Below are 16,986 nucleotides of genomic sequence, written 5' to 3'. Positions count from 1 at the left end.
AATTGATTGTAGTAACCAGAGTATTTTCTTTTCATCAGTGACTATGCATGCATATGCACACAGATGTGATTCTGTTGTGTGTGTATAAAAATATTAATATTTCTTTTTCCGAGAGAACCTAAGGGATGTCTTGAGGGTCTTGGTCTTGTTAGATTGCTTGTCAGTCTCTCTAACAAACATATGGGAAGGAATCATGAGTTAGGGTTTTAAGAATTTAAATGTTCTACAAAGCCATTTGGACTTTTTTGCTTACTTGGTTTCTGCTCTTACACACCTATAACTAAATTACTTTTCCCCACTTGATGAAAACCTAGATGTTCTTGGAGTATTAATTCTCTTGGCCACATGTAACTGAAAACCATAATGGGACTTAAAATCAGAGAGGCTATATATACACTCAGGGTGTGCCACTATTGGTTGGAAGGATATATGAACTTGAAGAATTGATTTGCTGTTTAGGTGTAGTCAGGTCTAGCAACCTGGCAGCAGAGCAAGTGAAGAGGAGGGTGTGGGCAGGGTCTCTCTTTAGGGCCACAGATGTGCACTGCATATTTCCAGGAGTACCATTTCTATATATTTCAATGTGAATGGAACTCCCAGAACAAGACAACATGGTTTTTATAGAGATGGAGCTTGTTTTGTTGTTAGTAGAGGGGAGAAAACAGATTTAAAACACACAGACACACTCACCAAAAACCCTCTGATTACTGTGCTTCCTAAGGTATGATTATTGATGATTCTGTAGTGTATCTCACTACACTTCATCTAACATTTTTTTCTCTCTCATTTAAAAAAAATATTATCTTAACAATGGACATGTGAACATTTTTGAAAAGGTGCTACTTTTGGAGATCCTGCTACTGCCCACCCGCAAGGTGGGTGGGGACTTTTATCCAAGCCTGAGTCTGTTCTCTGCAAAATGAACCAGATAGGGTTAAACAAGATAAGCATTTTGTGAAGAATGACTCCTTCTGCATTGGTAGCTTATGCTGAGCTGACCCTGCTTTCCATTCAGTGATATCCTCAAGCTTCACAAGTAAAATAGTAAGGCCACAAATTCATCTTAACTGCATCTCTCTTAGGTCCTTTCCTGTGTTCACCTTCTCTCTGTGCAGTGTTTCATTGTAAATACATGTTGTATTTGATAACTACATTAAAATGAAAGTGATGTTTGTAGCAATTTATTTATACAGCTGTTTACTTTCTTTCATCTCAGCTGAATCCATAAATAAAAATCTTTTCCTTCAAGCAGTTGACATTAAAAACACTCATATTTAAGAAAACCTGCAAAAGAATATGCTATCTTTATGATTTATTAAAAGCAGATAAATGAAATGTAAAAAAATACCTTTCAGCCTACTATCATGAACTAAAGAGGGAAAACATGGCAACTGGTATATATGTCAAGAAATGCTAGAGAATTAGTTTTTATGACTTGAGATCTATTTCAGACAAATGGGTGGAGACAAATAATCCTTGTACTTTAACTGTGATTTATTTTACTAGTAAAGCCCTATCTATGTAGCACAGCCTAAAGTCTGGATTTGAAATGGATTGTCAGCTGCAGCCAAGCCACGTAATTCAAACTGTGAAGTGAAACTTTGAGTTGAGATCTGCAGCTTGAGTTAAGATAGAAGGCTTCTTTATTTAGAAATTCCTATTAAAAATAAAGGTAAGGGGAACTAACTGCCGAACAATCAATGACAGGAAGACACTGGAACTCACCAAAAAAAATACCCTACATGGGCTTCCCTGGTGGCGCAGTGGTTGAGAATCTGCCTGCTAATGCAGGGGACATGGGTTCGAGCCCTGGTCTGGGAGGATCCCACATGCCGTGGAGCAACTAGGCCCGTGAGCCACAACTACTGAGCCTGCACGTCTGGAGCCTGTGCTCCGCAACAAGAGAGCCCACGATAGTGAGAGGCCCGTGCACCGCGATGAAGAGTCTCCCCCACTTGCCACAACTAGAGAAAGCCCTCGCAGAGAAACGAAGACCCAACACAGCAAAAATAAATAAATTAATTAATAAACTCCTAGCTCCAACATAAAAAAAAAAATACCGTACATGCAAAGACAAAGGAGAAACCACAATAAGATGGTAAATGGGGTGCTATTACAATAAAATGAAATCCCATAACTGCTGGTTGGGTGACTCACAAACTGGAGAACACTTATACCACAGAAGTCCACCCACTGGAGTGGAAGGTTCTGAGCCACATATCAGGCTTCCCAACCTGGGGATCTGGCAATGGGAGGAGGCATTCCTAGAGAATCTGACTTTGAAGCCTAGCAGGATTTGATTGCAGGACTTTGGCAGGACTGGGGGAAACAGAGACTCCACTCTTGGAGGGCACACATAAAGTAGTGTGCACATCGGGACCCAGGGGAAGTAGCAGTGACCCCATAGGAGAACCAGACCTACCTGCTAGTGTTGGAGGGTCTCCTGCAGAGGTGGGGGGCAGCTGTGGCAGACCAAGGGACAAGGAAACTGGCAGCAGAAGTTCTGGGAAGTACTCCTTGGTGTGAGCCCTCCCAGAGTCCACCATTAGCACCACCAAAGAGCCAGGGTAAGCTCCAGTGTTGGGTCACCTAAGGCCAAACAAGCAATAGGGAGGGAATCCAGCCCCACCCATCAGCAGAGAAGTGGTTTAAAGTTTTACTGAGCTTTGCCCATCAGAGCAACAGCCAGCTGTACCAACCACCAGTCCCTCCCATTAGGAAACTTGCACAAGCCTCTTAGCCTTATCCACCAGAGGGCAGACAGCAGAAGCAAGAAGAACTACAGTCCTGCAGCCTGTGGAACAAAAACCACATTCAGAGAAAGATAGACAAGATGAAAAGGCAGAAGGCTATGTACCAGATGATGGAACAAGATAAAACCCCAGAAAAGCAACTAAATGAAATGGAGATAGGCAACCTTCCAGAAAAAGAATTCAGAATAATGATAGTGAAGATGATCCAGGACCTCGGAAAAAGAATGGAGGCAAAGATCGAGAAGATTCAAGAAATGTTTCACAAAGACCTAGAAGAATTAAAGAAGAAAGAAACAGAGATGAACAATACAATAACTAAAATGAAAAATACACTAGAAGGAATCAATAGCAGAATATCTGACGCAGAAGAACAGATAAATGACCTGGAAGACAGAATGGTGGAATTCATGGCTGCGGAACAGAATAAAGAAAAAAGAATGAAAAGAAATGAAGACAGCCTAAGAGACCTCTAGGACAACATTAAACGCAACAAAATTCTCATTATAGGGGTCACAGAAGGAGGAGAGAGAGAAAGGACCAGAGAAAATATTTGAAGACATTATACTTGAAAACTTCCCTAACATTGGAAAGGAAATAGCCACCCAAGTCCAGGAAGCACAGTGAGTCCCATACAGCATAAACCCAAAGAGAACCATGCTGAGACACATAGTAATCACACTGGCAAAAATTAAAGGCAAAGAAAAATTTTGAAAGCAGCAAGGGAAAAACCACAAATAGCATACAAGGGAACTCCCATAAGGTTAACAGCTGATTTCTCAGCAGAAACTCTGCAAACCAGAAGGGAGAGGCATGATAAACTTAAAGTGATGAAAGGGAAGAACCTGCAACCAAGATTACTCTACCCAAAAGGATCTCATTCAGATTCGATGGAGAAATCAAAAGCTTTACAGACAAGCAAAAGCTAAGAGAATTCAGCACCACCAAACCAGCTAAAGGAACAAATGCTAAAGGAACTTCTCTAAGTGGGAAACACAAGACAAGAAAAGGACGTACAAAAACAAACCCAAAACAATTAAGAAAAAGTTCATAGGAACATACATATTGATAATTACCTTAGATGTGAATGGATTAAATGCTGCAACCAAAAGACACAGGTTTGCTGAATGGATAAAAAAACAAGACCCCTAGATATGCTGTCTACAAGAGACCCACTTCAGACCTAGGGACACATACAGGCTGAAAGTGAAGGGATGGAAAAAGACATTCCATGCAAATGGAAAGCAAAAGAAAGCTGCAGTAGCAATACTCATATCAGATAAAATAGACTTTAAAATAAAGAATGTTACAAGAGACAAGGAAGGACACTACGTAATGATCAAGGGATCAATCTAAGAAGAAGATATAACAATTATAAATATATATGCACCCAACATAGAAGCACCTCAATACATAAGGCAACTGCTAACAGCTCTAACAGAGGAAATCCACAGTAACACAGTAATAGTGGGGGACTTTAACACCTCACTTAAACCAATGGACAGATCATCCAAAATGAAATTAAATAAGGAAATAGAAGCTTTAAATGACACAATAGACCAGTTAGATTTAACTGACATTTATGGGACATTCCATCAAAAAACAGCAGATTAGGGCTTCCCTGGTGGCGCAGTGGTGAGAGTCGGCCTGCTGATGCAGGGGACATGGGTTCGTGCCCTGGTCTGGGAAGATCCCACATGCCGCAGAGCGGCTGGGCCCGTGAGCCATGGCCGCTGAGCCTGTGCTTCCGGAGCCTGTGCTCCGCAGTGGGAGAGGCCGCAGTGGTTAGAGGCCCGCGTACCACAAAAAACAAACAAACAAAAAAACCCAGCAGGTTACACTTTCTTCCCAAGTGCGCACAGAACATTATCCAGGATAGATCATATCTTGGGTCACAAATCAAGCCTCAGTAAATTTAAGAAAATTGAAATCATATCAAGCATCTTTTCTGACCACAATGCTGTGAGATTAGGAATCAATTACAGGGAAAAAAACGTAAAAAACACAAACACATGGAGGCTAAACAATATGTTACTAAACCACCAAGAGATCACTGAAAAAACCAAAGAGGAAATAAGAAAATACCTAGAGACAAATGACAATGAAAACATGACGATCCAAAACCTATGGGATGCAGCAAAAGCACTTCTAAGAGGGAAGTTTATAGCTACCTATGCAAGCCTACCTCAAGAAACAAGAAAAGTCACAAATAAATAATCTAACGTTACACCTAAAGGAACTAGAGAAAGAAGAACAAACAAAACCCAAAGTTAACAGAAAGAAATCATAAAGATCAGAGCAGAAATAAATGGAATAGAAACAAAGAAAACAATAGCAAAGATCATTAAAACTAACAGCTGGTTCTTTGAGAAGATAAACAAAATTGATAAACCATTAACCAGACTCATCAAGAAAAAGAGGGAGAGGACTCAAATCAATAAAATTAGAAATGAAAACGGAGAAGTTACAAAAGACACCGCAGAAATACGGTGTCCTAAGAGACTACTACAAGCAACTCTACTACTACAAGCAACTCTATTCCAATAAATTGGACAACCTGGAAGAAATGGACACATTTTTAGAAAGGTATAACTTTCCAAGACTGAACCAGGAAAAAATAGAAAATATGAACAGACCAATCACAAGTAACGAAATTGAAACTGTGATTAAAAATCCTCCAACAAACAAAAGTCCAGGACCAGATGGCTTCACAGGTGAATTCTATCAAACATTTAGAGAAGAGCTAACACCCATCCTTCTCAAACTCTTCCAGAAAATTGCAGAGGAAGGAAAACTCCCAAACTCTTTCTATGAGGCCACCATCACCATGATACCAAAACCAGACAAAGATACTACAAAAAAAGAAAATTACAGACCAATATCACTGATGAATATAGATACAAAAATCCTCAGCAAAATACTAGCAAACAGAATCCAGCAAAACATTAAAAGGATCATACACCACGATCAAGTGGGATTTATCCCAGGGATGCAAGGATTCTTCAACATATGCAAATCAATCAATGTGATACACCATATTAACAAATAGAAGAATAAAAACCATATGATAATCTCAGTAGATGCAGAAAAAGCTTTTGACAAAATACAACACACATTTATGATAAAAACTCTCCAGAAAGTGGGCATATAGGGAACCTACCTCAACATAACAAAGGCCATATACAACAAACCCACAGCAAACATCATTCTCAATGGTGAAAAATTGAAAGCATTTCCTCTAAAATCAGGAACGAGACAAGGATGTCCACTCTCACCACTATTATTCAACATAGTTTTGGAAGTCCTAGCTATGGCAATCCGAGAAGAAGAATAAATAAAAGGAATACAGGTCAGAAAAGAAGAAGTAAAACTGTCACTGTTTGCAGATGACATGATACTATACATAGAGAATCCTAAACATGTCACTAGAAAACTACTAGAGCTAATCAATGAATTTGGTAAAGTTGCAGGATACAAAATTAATGCATAGAAATCTCTTGCATTCCTATACACTAATGATGAAAAATCTGAAAGAGAAATCATGGAAACACTCCCATTTACCATTGCAAGAAAAAGAATAAAATACCTAGGAATAAACCTACATATGGAAACAGAAGACCTGTATGCAGAAAAGTATAAGACCCTGAGGAAAGAAATTAAAGATGATAGCACCAGATGGAGAGATATACGATATTCTTGGATTGGAAGAGTCAATATTGTGAAAATGAATATACTACCCAAAGCAATCTACAGATTCAATGCAATCCCTATCAAATTACCAATGGCATTTTTTACAGAACTAGAAGAAAAAATTTTAAAGTTTGTATGGAGAAAAGACCCCAAATAGCCAAAGCAGTCTTGAGGGAAAAAAACGGAGCTAGAGGAATCAGACTCCCTGACTTCAGACTATACTACAGACCTAAAGTAATCAAGACAATATGGTACTGGCACAAAAACAGAAATATAGATCAATGGAACAAGATAGAAAGCCCAGAGATAAACCCATCCACCTATGGTCAACTAATCTATGACAAAGGAGGCAAGGATATACAGTGGAGAAAAGACAGTCTCTTTAATAAGTGGTGCTGGGAAAAGTGGACAGCTACATGTAAAACATTGAAATTAGAACTCCGTAACACCATACACAAAAATAAACTCAAAATGGATTAGAGACCTGAATATAAGACTGGACACTATAAAACTCTTAGAGGAATACATAGGAAAATCACTCTTTGACATAAATCACAGCAAGATCTTTTTTGATCCACCTCCTAGAGTAATGGAAATAAAACCAAAAATAAACAAATGGGACCTAATGAAACTTAAAAGGTTTTGCATAGCAAAGGAAACCATAAACAAGACACAAACACAACCCTCAGATTGGGAGAAAATATTTGGAAACGAATCATTGGACAAAGGAGTAACGTCCAAAATATATAAACAGCTTATGAGCTCAATATTAAAAAAACAAACAACCCAATCCAAAAATGGGAAGAAGACCTAAATAGACATTTCTCCAAAGAAGACATACAGATGGCCAAGAAGCACATGAAAATGTCCTCAACATCACTAATTATTAGAGAAATGCAAATCAAAACTACAATGAGGTATCACCTCACATCAGTTAGAATGGGCATCCTGAAAACTCTACAAAGAACAAATGCTGGAGAGGGTGTGGATAAAAGGGAACCCTCTTGCAGTGTTGGTGGGAATGTAAATTGATACAGCCACTATGGAGAACAGTATGGAGGTTCCTTAAAGAACTAAAAATAGAATTACCATATGACCTAGCAATCTCACTACTGGGCATATACCCAGAGAAAACCGTAATTCAAAAAGACACATGCACCCCAATGTTTATTGCAACACTACTTACAATAGCCAGGTCATGGAAGCAGCCTAAATTCCAATCGACAGATGAATGGATAAAGAAACTGTGATACATATATACAATGGAATATTACTCAGCCATAAAAAGGGACAAAATTGGGTCATTTGTAGAGATGTGGATGCATCTAGAGACTGTCATACAGAGTGAAGTAAGTCAGTAAGAGAAAAACAAATATCATATATTAATGCATATATGTGGAACCTAGAAAATGGTATAGATGAACTGGTTTGCAGAGCAGAAATTGAGACACAGAAGTAGGGAAAAAAACATATGAACACCAAGGGGGGAAAGCAGTTGGGGCTGTGTTTGGTGGTGTGATGAATTGAGAGATTGGGATTGACATGTATACACTGATGTGTATAAAATGGATGACTAATAAGAAAAAATAAATAAAAAATAAAAAAAATAAGGGTAAGGGGTGGAATCAAGATGGCCATGTGAGAAGGTGCCGAGTTAGTGTCTACCCACAACTAGGGCACCTACTGGTCACTGGTGGGGGACTCTGACACCCAAGGAGATGGGAGGAACCCCCAAGCAAACTGGTAGGACATGGTGGGACTGAGGGTGGAGAAGTGGTGGCTGTACAGGATTGGTACCCCTGAGGCCAGGGAGATTAGGAGAGGCAGGTGGGAGGGGCCCTCTGGGAGGAGCAGGAGAGCAGTAGAGGGTGATTACCCCACCCACTTGCACCCAGGGAGCCTGCTGTTCTCCCAGGCCAGTATGCTCCTCTCCAAAGCCTCTTCTAGGCTACATGGGTCCTGGGCGCATAAGAAGGAAGCTGGGGAGATCAGGAGTGGCAAGTGGGAGGGGCACTCCAGGAGGAGTGGGAGAGGAGCAGAGGGCATTTGCCCCCCCACTGGGACTTGGGGAGCCTGCTGAGCTCCCCAGTTGGTCTGCCCTCCAAGGTCATCCTCCCCTACCTTCCCACTCCCCCACCCCCCCAGCTGCCACATTGGTCCTGGGGACATAGGAAGGAGGCTGAGGGGAGAACAGGAGAGGCAGGTGGGAGGGGCCCTCCAGGACTGTAGGAGCAGGAGAGGAGAGCCCCATCCCCTTGAGCCCAGGGAGCATGCTGGGCTCCCAGGTGATGTCCTCCACCCTCTGAGACCAGGGGTGGGCGGCACACCTGGGCCCCTTCTGTTCAGTTGTGCCTAAGCCTCACCCACCACAGCCCCCAGGGCCTTTTCCAGGCCATGGGTCCTAAGCATAGACCCTGCCCACCACATAAGCCTCACCCTTGCTTATGCCCCACCCTCCACAGCCAAGGCCTTCACCTCCCCTTTTTTTTTTTCCTTTTCCCTCCTCTTTTTTACTATTGTACTGTTATACCTTCTGGTTTTTGTTTCACCTATATTTTAATTTATATATTCTTTCTAACATATCTGTTAGTTTCCTAGTCTAATTTTATTTTTTACTTTGTTATTGTTCTCTCTTTTTTTGGCACTCCACGCAGCTTGTGGCATCTTGGTTCACGATCCAGGGTTAGGGCCGGAACTCCTGCAGTGGGAGCTCCAAGCCTGAACCACTGGACTAACAGAGAACCTCAGACCCCAGGGAATATTCATTGGAGTGAGGTCTCACGGAGTTCCTCATCTCAGAACCAAGACCCAGCTCTACCCAATAGCCTACAAACTCCAGTGTTGGAAACCTCAGGCCAAACAACTAGTAAGACAGAAACATAATCCGACTCATTAAAAAAATAAAAATGAGGTGTCAAAAAAATATTTCACAGATGAAGGAGCAAGGTAAAAACCTACAAGACCAAATAAATGAGGAGGAAGTAGGCAATCTATCTGAAAAAGAATTCAGAGTAATGATAGTAATGATGATCCAGAATCTTGGAAATAGAATGGAGGCACGGGCTGAGAAAATACAAGAATTGTTTAGCAAAATTCTAGAAGAACTAAAGAACAAACAAACAGAGATGAACAACACAATAACTGAAATGAAAAATACACTAGAAGGAATCAGTAACAGAATAACTGAGGCAGAAGAACGAATAACTGAGCTGGAAGTCAAAATGGTGGAAATAACTGCCAAGGAGCAGAATAAAGAAAAAGAATGAAAAGAATTATAGACAATCTCAGAGATCTCTGGGACAACACTAAACACACCAATATTCGAATTATAGGAGTCCCAGAAAAAAAAGAGAAAAAGAAAGGGTCTGAGAAAATATTTGAAGGGATTCTAGGCGAAAACTTCCCTAACATGGGAAAGGAAATAGTCACCCAAGTCCAGGAAGTGCAGAAGAGTCCCATACAGGATAAAGCCTAGGAAAAACACACCAAGACATTATTAATCAAATTAATAAAAATTAAATTCAAAGAAAAAATTTTAAAAGCAGCAAAGGAAAAACAAAAAATAACATACAAAGGAATCCCCATAATGTTATCACCTATTATTTCAGCAAAATTCTGCAGGCCAGAATGGAGTGGCAGAATATACTTCAAGCAATGAAAGAGAAAAACCTACAACTAAGGTTACTCTACCCAGCAAGGATCTCATTCAGATTCAATGGAGAAATCAAAACCTTTTCAGACAAGCAAAAGCTAAGAGAATTCAGTACCACCAAAACAGCTTTACAACAAATGCTAAAGAAACTTCTCTAGGCGGGAAACACAAGAGAAGAAAAAGACCCACAAAAACAAACCCAAAACAATTATGAAAATGGTAATAGGGACATACATATTGATAATAACCTTGAATGTAAATGGATTAAATGCCCCAACCAAAAGCCACAAACTGGCTGAATGGATACAAAAATAAGACCCATATGTATGCTATCTACAAGAGACCCACTTCAGACCTAGGCACACATACAGACTGAAAGTGAAGGGATGGAAAAAGATATTCCATGCAAATGGAAAGCAAAAGAAAGCTGCAGTAGCAATACTCGTATCAGATAAAATAGACTTTAAAATAAAGACTGGTAAAAGAGATAAGGAGGGACACTACATAATGATATAGGGATCAATCCAAGAAGAAGATATAACAATTATAAATGTTTATGCAGCCAACATAGGAGCGCCTCAATACATAAGGCAAACGCTAACAACCATGAAAGGAGAAATCAACAGTTACACAATAATAGTAGATGACTTTTAACATCCCACTTACACCAATGGACAGATCATCCAAACAGAAAATAAATAAGGAAGCTCAAGCTTTAAATGACACAATAGACCAGATAGATTTAATTGATATTTATAGAACATTCCACCTGAAGGTGGCAGAATACACTTTATTCTCAAGTTTACATGGGACTTTCTCTAGGATAGAACACATCTTGGGTCACAAATGAAGCCTTGGAAAATATAAGAAAATGGAAATCACATCAAGCATCTTTTCTGACTACAAGGCTATGATATTGGAAATCAATTACAGAAAAAAACTGTAAAAACCACAAATACATGGAGGCCAAACAGTGCGCTACTAAATAACCAAGAGATCACTGAAGAAATCAAAGTAGAAATTAAAAAATACATAGAAACAAATGACAACAAAAACACAACAAGCCAAAACCTATGGGATGCAGCAAAAACACTTCTAAGAGGGAAATTTGTAGCAATTCCACCTCACCTCAAGAAACAACTCAAATAAACAATCTAACCCTACACTTAAAACAGCTAGAGAAAGAAGAACAAAGAAAACCCAAAGTCAGTAGAAGGAAAGAAACCATAAATATTAGAGCAGAAATAAATGAAATAGAAATGAAGGAAACAGTAGCAAAGATTAATAAAACTAAAAGCTGGTTCTTTGAGAAGATAAACAAAACTGATAAACCCTTAGCCAGACTCATCAAGAAAAAAATAGAGAGGATGCAAATCAATAAAATTAGAAATGAAAAAGGAGAAATCAAAATTGACACCTCAGAAATACAAAGGATTATAAGAGACTACTACAAACAACTATATGTCAATAAAATGGACAACCGTGAAGAAATGGACACACTCTTGGAAAGGTACAATTTTCCAAGACTGAACCAGGAAGACGTAGAAAATATAAACAGACCTATCACAAGTAATGAAATTGAAACCATAATTAAAAATCTTCCAACAAACAAAAGTCCAGGGCCAGATGGCTTCCCAGGCAAATTCTATCAAACATTTAGAGAAGAGCTCACACCTATTTTTCTCAAACTCTTCCAAAAATATTGCAGAGGGAGAAACACTCCCAAATTCATTCTACGAAGCCACTATCACCCTGATACCAAAACCAGAAAAATATATCACAAAAAAGAAAATTATAGACCAATATCACTGATGAACATAGATGCAAAAATCCTGAACAAAATACTAGCAAACAGAATCCAACAACACATTAAAAGGATCATACACTATGATCAAGTTGGATTATTCCCAGGAATGCTAGGATTCTTCAATATATGCAAATCAATGAACCCCATTAACAAATTAAGGAATAAAAAGCATATGGTCATCTCAATAGATGCAGGAAAAGCTTTTGACAGTATTTAACACCCATTTATGATAAAAACTCTCCAGAAAATGGGCATAGAGGGAACCAATCTCAACATAATAAATGACGTATATGACAAACTCACAGCTAACATCATACTCAATGGTGAAAAACTGAAAGCATTTCCACTAAGATCAGGAAGAAGACAAGGATGTCCACTCTCACCACTCTTATTCAACATAATTTTGGATGTCCTAGCCACGGAAATCAGAGAAGAAAAAGAAATAAAAGGAATACAAATTGGAAAAGAAGAAGTAAAAGTGTCACAGTTGCCGATGACATAATATTGTACATAGAAAATCCTAAAGATGCCACCAGAAAACTACTAGAACTAATCAATGAATTTGGTCAAATTGCAGGGTACAAAATTAACGCACAGAAGTCTCTGGTATTCCTATACGCCAACCACGAAAGATCAGAAAGAGAAATTAAGGAAATAATCCCACTTACCATTGTAACAAAAAGAATAAAATACCTAGGAATAAACCTGCCTAAGGAGGCAAAATACTTCTACTCAAAAACTATAAAACACTGATGAAAGAAATCAAAGATGACATAAACAGATGGAGAAATATACCATGTTCTTGGATTGGAAGAATCAATATTGTGAAAATGACTATACTACCCAAAACAATCTACAGATTCATTGCAATCCCTATCAAACCACCAATGGCATTCTTCACAGAATTAGAAGCAAAAATTTTACAATTTGTATGGAAACACAAAAGAACCCAAGTAGCCAAAGCAATCTTGAGAAAGAAAAACAGCTGGAAGAATCAGGCTTCCTGACTTCAAACTATACCACAAAGCTACAGTAATGAAGACAGTATAGTACTGGCAGAAAAACAGAAATATAGATCAATTGTACAGTATAGAATGCCCAGAGATAAACCCATGCACATATTGTCACCTAATTTATGACAAAGGAGGCAAGAATATACAATGGAGAAAAGACAGTCTCTTCAGTAAGTGGTGCTGGGAAAACTGGACAGCTACATGTGAAAGAATGAAATTAGAACACTCCCTAACACCACACACAAAAATAAACTCAAAATGGATTAAAGAACTAAATGTAAGACCGGACAATATAAAACTCTTAGAGGAAAACATAGGGAAAACACTCTTAGACATAAACCACAGGAAGTTCTTTTTTGTCCCACCTCCTAGAGTAATGGAAATAAAACCAAAGATAAACAAATGGGACTTAAAAGCTTTTGCACAGCAAAGGGAACCATAAACAAGATAAAAAGACAGCCCTCAGAATGGGAGAAAATATTTGCAAATGAAACAACAGACAAAGGATAAATCTCCAAAATATACAAACAGCTCATGCAGGTCAATATCAAAAAAAAACAACAATCCAATTAAAAAATGGGTGGAAGACCTAAATAGACATTTCACCAAGGAAGATATACAGAGGGCCAAGAGGCTCATGAAAAGATTCTCAACATCACTAATTATTAGAGAAATGCAAATGAAAACTACAATGAGGTATCACCTCTTGCTGGTCAGAATGGCCATTATCAAAAAATCTGGAAATAATAAATGCTGGAAAGGATGTGGTGAAAAGGGAACCCTCCTGCACTGTTGGTGGGAATGTAAATTGATATAATAACCACTATGGAAAACAGTATGGAGATTCCTTAAAAAACTAAAGATAGTTTTAGTTTAGTTTTTATTTCCCAGCAATCCCACTACTAAGCATATACCCTGAGAAAAACATAATTCAAAAAGAGAGATGTACCACAGTATTCATTTCAGCAGTATTTACAATAGCCAGGGCATGGAAGCAACCTAAGTGTCCATCAACAGCTGAATGGATAAAGATGATGTGGCACATATATACAATGGAATATTACTCAGCCATAAAAGAAACAAAATTGAGTTATTTGTAGTGAGGTGGATGGACCTAGTGTTTGTCATACAGAGTGAAGTAAGTCAGAAAGAGAAAAACAAATACTATATGCTAATGCATATATATGGAATCTATAAAACAAATTGTACTGATGAACCTAGTTGCAGGGCAGAAATAAAGACATAGACATAGAGAATGGACTTGAGGACACGAGGTGGAAGGGGGAAGCTGGGGCGAAGTGAGAGTAGCATTGACATATACACACTATCGAATGTAAAATAGCTAGTGGGAAGCAGCAGCATAGCACAGGGAGATCAGCTCAGTGATTTGTGATGACCTAGAGGGGTGGGATAGGGAGGATGGGAGGGAGGCTGGAGAGGGGTCGGATATGAGGGCATATGTATGCATATGGCTGATACACTTTGGTGTACAACAGAAACTAACACAGTATTGTGAAGCAATTATATTCCAGTAAAGGTCTATTAAGAAAAAATAAAGGTAACACTTTGCTTCAGCTGTTTTGCATCCCAGGTTTCCAGGAATAGACCTCAATCAATCAATAGATCTCAATTTCAAATATTCTCTCCCATTCTCTGTGTATGTATATTCTTCTTGATTAGAACATATACCCCTGTTTTTTCAGTGAATGTAACTACCATATATGCTGTATAATCTAAATATTTCTACATCTTAGTTCTCTCTTAGAGCCCACACTTTTAGCAGGATTTGTCATTTCATTGGTTTCGTTGAGAAATAGCATGGAATAGTGCAGGGTTTCCTAAAGTGAGCTTACCAAGACACTGTTTCCCAAAATATTAATGAGAGTGTTATGCAGAATGCATTATGTGACCCTTTAAGAAACATTGGGCTGAATAAAATTAAATCCATTTTTCCTTGCATAAATTCCCAGAACTGTTGATATGACATTGTGAATCTCCAAAAAGAAGAGATTATTTCAGTGTTTCTCAAATGTTTATGTGGAACTTCCTTTTTATAATCCCACAAAAATTCTGTTCCTCCAGTTATCTATTGCTTTACAATGCACAAAACCCTAATGTAGATCAATTTATGACTGTCTCTCACAGTGTGTGCCTGACTGGATTGGGTTCTTGCTTGGGGTCTCTTGTGCAGTTGCAATCAGAAGAGTCTGGGCTTCTGATTACCTCAGGATTACCTGAAGATTCAACTAGCCTGGGCATTTGTATGATTGGCAGTTGTTAGTGGCTGCTGGCTGGGAGCTCAACCGTGATTGTCAACAAGAGTGCTTACCCACATCCTGGCTGCATGCCTATGGGTTCTCATTGGGATTTAGTGAGGGAGTGTTCTCACAGGGGGCATCTGATGAGTGACCATCCCCAAGAGACCAGGGAGGAAGCTCCAAAACTTCTAATATTCTAGGCTTAGAAGTCTCAGAACATCACTTCTGCCACAGTTTCTTGGTTCAGCAAGGTTCAAGACCAACCCAGATCCAAAGGAGAAGGGGGTTAGGCTCTACCTCTTTTCTTAAAATTTTTTAAAAATTGAAGTATAGTTGATCTACAATGTTGTGTTAGTTTCAGGTATACAGCAAAGTGATTCAGTTATATATATATATATATATAAATTCTTTTTCAGATTCTTTTCACTCATAGGTTATTACAAAATATTGAATTTAGTTCCCTGTGCTATACAGTAGGTCCTTGTTGTTTACCTATTTTATATATAGTAGTGTGTATCTGTTAACCCCAAATTTCTAATTTATCCTTCCCCCCTTTTGCCTTTGGTAACTGTAAGTTTGTTTTCTCCATCTGTGGGTCTATTTCTGTTTTGTACATAAGTTCATTTGTATCATTTTTCTTAGATTCCACATATAAGCAATATCATACGATATTTGTCTTTGGCTTACTTCACTTAGTATGGTAATCTTTAGATCCATTTATGTTACTGCAAAAAACATTATTTCATTCTTTTTTATGACTGAGTAATATTCCATTGTATAAATATACCACATCTTTTTTAAAAAATAAATTTATTTTATTTTTATTTTTGGCTTTGTTGGGTCTTCGTTGCTGTGCACAGGCTTTCTCTAGTTGTGGCGAGTGGGGGCTACTTTGTTGTGATGTGCAGGCTTCTCATTGTGGTGGCTTCTCTTGTTGAGGAGCATGGGGTCTAGGCATGCAGGCTTCAGTAGTTGTGGCTTGCAGGCTCAGTAGTTGTGGCACACGGGCTTAGTTGCTCCGCGGCATGTGGGATCTTCCCGGACCAGGGCTTGAACCCGTGTCCCCTGCATTGGCAGGGGGATTCTTAACCACTGTGCCACCAGGGACATCCACCACATCTTCTTTATCCATTCGTCTGTTGATGGACATTTAGGTTACTTCCATGTCTTGGCTATTGTAAATGGACATTGGTGTGTGTGTGTCTTTTTGAATTATAGTTTTCTCTGGATATATGCCCAGGAATGGGATTGCTGTATCATATGGTAATTCTATTTATAGTTTTTTTGAGGAAACCCATAATATTTTCCATAGTGGCTGTCCCAATTTACATTCCCATCAACAGTGTAGGAGGGTTCCCTTTTCTCCACACCTTCTTCAGCATTTGTTATTTGTAGACTTTTTGATGATGGGCATTCTGAGGTGACATCTCACTGTTGTTTTGATTTGCATTTCTCTAATAATTAGCGATGCTGAGCATCTTTGCATGTGCCTTTTGGCCATCGGTATATCTTTGGAGAAATTAGACTCTACCTCTTGATGGAGACACCTGAGCATGGAGGAAGGGAAGGGGTGAATGGTGGGCATCTTCCAGATGTTTCAGCATCTCATGGACACTGACATTCTAGAAAACAGTTTGGGTGGTGATGAATCTAAGTGTGTGGGGGCAGGGTGGTAGAGGGAAGCCCACCCACCAGAGAGTATTCTGTCACTGACAGTGTTTCGAACTGCTGGTGTATGGTGATAATAAAAAGCATACCAAGTTTTAGGGAGTTTTACTATTGTTTTAAAATTCTCTACAAATAGGGTTGCCAGGTG

Source organism: Orcinus orca, chromosome 10, assembly GCF_937001465.1.
Source record: "Orcinus orca chromosome 10, mOrcOrc1.1, whole genome shotgun sequence".
In the NCBI taxonomy this organism is placed as follows: Eukaryota; Metazoa; Chordata; class Mammalia; order Artiodactyla; family Delphinidae; genus Orcinus; species Orcinus orca.
The sequence above is the reverse complement of the archived record's forward strand: the minus strand, read 5'-3'. Positions refer to the sequence as shown.